The sequence below is a fragment of the Phodopus roborovskii genome, unplaced genomic scaffold (genome assembly GCF_943737965.1).
Source record: "Phodopus roborovskii unplaced genomic scaffold, PHOROB, whole genome shotgun sequence".
NCBI classification, from domain to species: Eukaryota; Metazoa; Chordata; class Mammalia; order Rodentia; family Cricetidae; genus Phodopus; species Phodopus roborovskii.
In genome coordinates, this window is record NW_026126424.1 from 14084237 (window position 1) to 14089455 (window position 5219).

The following is a 5219-nucleotide window of genomic DNA, read 5'->3' on the forward strand; positions in this document are numbered from 1 at the left end:
TACAGCCAGGATTTCTGCATCTTCTTTGAATCCCCCATGACAGCGTCCCGTACTAGCAAGAAGTAGTTTGGAAAGAACAACGCCCAAATTCCCAAATATTGTTTATAAATGTTTGTTTTCATTTAAATGGACTTGGTTATATAAAATAAAAAAAATAGACATAGTTGCATTTAACAAAAAAAAAAAAAAAAGAGTATAAGTACTATATTGCAAATAGAGGGCCAAGATAAAGAAGCCATAATACTTTATGCTTAGTCCTGTCTGAATCCCTTTTCTATTTCTATAATAAAAATGCTTCCATAATTTATGGGAAAAAAGACTGGCAAATATTTATAACCAAGCTATAATAAAATCATATATACCAGTGGTTACATATTGATATACTTCTAAGCTTTACTTGAAGAATAATGCTAAATGATCTCTTTATAGATAATAAATAGATAAAACAGGAAGGATGGAATTTTGAAGAACTTTTATAGGATATGAATTTGGGCACATGAGGAAGTGAGGAAGACCTGAGAGGTGTTTGAGAGAGGAGAACCAAAATCATAACACACTGAATTTTAAAAATTCATTTTCAATAAAAAATAAAATGACATTTAAAAGGTTTTTAAAATTATAATAAAAATTAATTTACTATTCAAAACTGTGATTGGCATGTAAAATAAATAAAAAGATGAATAAAAATAAACTCTTCTTAAATATATATATATATATATATATATATATATATATATATATATATATATCTTGAGAAATGGCCTAGAAGTTGAAAGAACTGACTTCTCTTACAGAGGACCCAAGTTCACTTCCCAGGTCTCCATGTTGGATCACAACCATCTGTAATTTAGTCCCAGGGGAATCATTGCTTTCTTTTGACATCCACAGGCACCAGGAACACATGTGGTGCACAGACATACATGCAAGTAAAACACTCATACACATAAAATAAAAATATAAACCTAAAATCACTTTTAAAAATTCTGTTTATTTACTTATTAATTTTTATTGGAGTCTTACTCTTTAGAAGAGATGGAACTCATTATATAATCTCATATGGAGTAGAAGAATGTTCTGTTTAGACAACATGATGCTAGTGAACACACAGCATGAATCAGCTAAAACATGGCTGATATTAGATGTTTGAAGATCCTCAAACCAAACATTAATACAGTCTATAATATAACTGTTCTGGCCCAACTCCACCTTTGTGTGGGTTTCTATTAATATGTTCTTAAGTGAGGTGAGAAACATCTGCCTCCACTTTAGCCTTCCCCTTCTGTCCCCAGGCTGTCTATGTGATCTATCTTTAGGTGTGTACTTCCTTCCATAAAACCTGTATACCAATATACATAAATGGTTATGTTCACCTGTGCGTAGCTCATGTACACTGGGTGTCTGGGTTCTTCTAGGATTTCTCTGCCTAGTGGTTCATGTGGTAATAAATAGAGTTTTTTTTTTTTTATCTGCTAATAACTTCTCAAAATTTCTTTCACCTACCTGTCTCTTGTGACCCTCCTTCACCCCAAGCATCATACCTTGCATCTTACAAGCCTATGTGTCTGGCCTCAAGCTCTTGACCATTCTCTTGCTTCTGTCTCCCAACTTCTGGGAATATTGGCATCATTCACTATATGATGAGAGTTTAGCTCAAGCAATCAGTAAAGTAATTAATTCATAGAGTAAATTGAAATAAATGTGTGATGCTTTCCTTTCCAGTTTGGGCCCCGGCAGGATGGCTCCTGCAAAGAAGGGTGGCGAGAAGAAGCCGTTCTGCCATCAACGAGGTGGTGACCCGGGAGTACACCATCAGCATCCACAAGCGCATCCATGATTTGGGCTTCAAGCATGCTCCTCGGGCACTCAAAGAAATCCGGAAATTTGTCATGAAGGAGATGGGGACCCCAGACGTTCGCATTGATACCAGGCTCAATAAAGCCTTCTGGGCCAAAGGAGTAAGGAACGTATCCGTGTACGTTTGTCCAGAAAACGTAACGAGGATGAGGACTCACCGAACAAGCTGTATACATTGGTAACCTACGTGCCTGTTACCACATTCAAAAATCTACAGACTGTCAACGTGGATGAGAACTAACCTGCTGAATGTCAAATAAAGTTGGAGAGCTGACTGCACTCAGGGTTTGGTTTTCCTTTTTGTCTGCCCCACTCACTGGTGGAGGTGTTTGATACTGTTTAGGATAGGACATAAGTAAGGGTTATTGTTGGGAGTTGTTTAACAACCGCTTCTGATTTCCGTGCTGCCCTGGCTGTCCAGGAACTCCCAGATCCATGCGCCTCTACCTCCCAAGGGTTGGAATTAAAGGCATGCACTGCGATGCCTGGCTTGTTGTCTTTTAAGAAGCCACAGTGTTAGGTTCATTTTAGTTCCGGGTGTATGTGAGGTGAAGATTGAGGTTGAATAGCTGGTATATGATACTGAAAACTTGTGTTGTCTGGGTCCTGGGAATTGAACTTGTGTTGTTAGCCTTGGCCATCTAGCCATTCAGTCCATTCCCTGCCCTGGAATATGCTACACTCTTAGGACAGCGTTTGGTTTTTGAGACAGTTGCTCTATAGACCAGGCTGGCCTAGAATGCAACATAGACACACGTCTGCCTCCTTGGTGCTTCTGTTTCGTGGGGGTTTTGTTTGTTTAGACGTCAGTACAAAAAGAAAGATTTTTATTAAAAACCTTGGGGACCAACATTGAAAGCATGGTTTATACATGTTTTTGGAAGGACATACAAAGTGAATACAACGAAATATATTAAAATGGTTTCAATTACCAGCACTGAAAAAAAGAAAAGAAATGTGTGAAGCAATTTATTGTAAATAATCAAAGTAGCCTCTATTTTTTAAACAGTTGAACAACAACAAAAGAAAACAAAAAAAACCACATCTTATAGAAAGGTCAATTAGATAATACATCTTGCATCTTTATTTATTGTTTAATAACAAGGTCTATCTTTTTTGGTCATAAAGTGAGATTATAGAGAATTATGATTAATCTTATCCAGTCATGAAATTAAGCAAAGTTTAGAAAGGAGAAAGAAAGATATCATCTATTACAGGTTAAACATAATGAAAATATATTTATTTGAATTAACTATCCAACTCATGGAACAAAATTTCTGCAGTTAAATACTAATGAAGTACATTGTGAATAGCTATAATCTGACTGACCTGAACATACAATGGGAAGCTATAGCCGTATGTTGAAGTGAGTGAAGAATGTGATTTTAGCTCTTAAGCTGACATGAAGTTCCCGAGTGCTGTCCCCATCACTTGAACAGGAGATGTCTGGCATCTCACTACAAAGGGCAGCACTTAGGGTGCTGCCTGGATAACAGTACCCACTAGGATGCTTCTACCTTTCTGTACTGGCACTGATACATCAAACAAGAACATATTGAAGATAAACTTATATCTATTTTTGAATCATAATAGACAGAATAATAAAATTCCATTTTATAAAGAGGGAAAACTGCCACTGAGTTTATGTCAGGGAAAAAAAAAAAACTATCTCAGAATGGAGAAAAGGGCTTAGTGGTTAAAAGAGTGTACTGATCTTGCAGAGGACCCAAATGCAATTCTAAACATAGCACACAGCCACATGTAGCACCAGGCAATCAGACACCACTGGGGTCTGGGATCATCTGCACTGTTATACACTGATCTTCACATAGACACAACAAACATATGCATAATAAAAAATAAAATTTTACAAAACAAAGCCAAGAGTTATAGGATTAACAGGATAAGAAATTGCAGGAGTGTTTGAGAGGGAATGTCACTTCATACAATATATGAGAATTACAGCCACTTAATTTGAAAATGAAACATAATGAGACTTTAAACCCAAAGGCAGTAATGGCAAGATAAACCAATTATAGTCAGTTGATCTTCCTGAAGTTCATGTGACCTTCCATATTAATCATAACATTTTAGATAAAATACGGGTTAGGCTAAACTGGGTTAAACTATTTAATCATGAGGCATTGATATATGGCTGCTGGTCTCTCTCAGAAATCAATTTCTTGAGAGTACCAGGGAATAAGGTATGTTTCTCAGAACCAAGCAACATGGTGATTATGTACTGAGTCCCTAACAGCCTTTTATTCAGCTTGTATGCTGTGTGTCTATGAAGTTGTCTAGTTCTGTGTTCATACTGGACATTGACCAAACATAAGGCACTCCAGGATCTCTGCTGGTGGCGACCAGAAGCCAATAAGGGCATTAACTAGAAAGTTAACTGTGTTGCTCTCCAGGAATAATACTCATTAACATAAACACCTGATATTCACCTAGAGGAGTAAGCTGTTGTCATTTAGATTTGTAGCCTTGGGATAAACTTCCTAAAAACATTTTCCCATTGGGCAATGAAACATCATGGATTTCCTACTTCAAATAAAGCAATTTAGTTTCTTTTCTTCATTCTATACCTATTGTTGGTGAGGTAATCCTCCAAAGCACAACCAATATGGCTTCTTCAACTACCATCAGAATTGTGCATAACTGAGCAGGTTATAGGGTATCGTGGAGGGCGGATCATGGTGGCAAGAACTTGAGCCATTAGCTGGTCACAGGTGTCCACAGTCAGGAAATAGAGATCAAGTTGTTTTCTTGGCTAGCTAGCCTTGTTATCTTTTTTATGCTTTTCTTTTCTTTTTTTATTTTTTACCTCAGCCAGGGGAATAGTGCCACCTACATTCAGGACATTTCTTCCCACCTCAGTAAACCTAATCTAAATGATCTAAATGATGACTTAAAAAGATGCCCAGAAGCTTGATTCCTGTGTGACACTAGATATTATAAATGTGAAAATATTAACAATGATTGGGAAAATATCACTTCCACGCATCCTGCCTTTAAGTTCATTTCTATACATTCTTCATGCTTATCCTGTGTGAAATCTGGCTTTTCTTCACAGTATGCTGAGCAGCTTTCTCCCATATGTGCATCATGTACCTTTATCTTCAAAGGACTCTTTCTCAGTGTCTTCAGATGATTCTTCTTTCCACATGGAAAATGAAGGTTTGAATTTCATAATATCGAATAATACCATCCACTACCTGACCTGTACCCCAGTAATCTGTAAATGCCTCCATGGGTGACGAAATCATACTTTCAGTATTTTAGCTCTTGGATCACTTTTATTTCCTATAACACTGCTTATGTCTTGGCATAAGAAAATTGTAGGTAAGTGATGTTCTATACAT

The 5219-nt window shown here is 36.8% G+C and overlaps 1 pseudogene; it reads left to right on the forward strand.

The window, feature by feature from the left end:
• The first annotated feature begins 1714 nt into the window (after positions 1-1714).
• On the forward strand, positions 1715-2128 carry LOC127223020 (60S ribosomal protein L31-like; annotated as a pseudogene).
• Positions 2129-5219: the final 3091 nt, after the last annotated feature.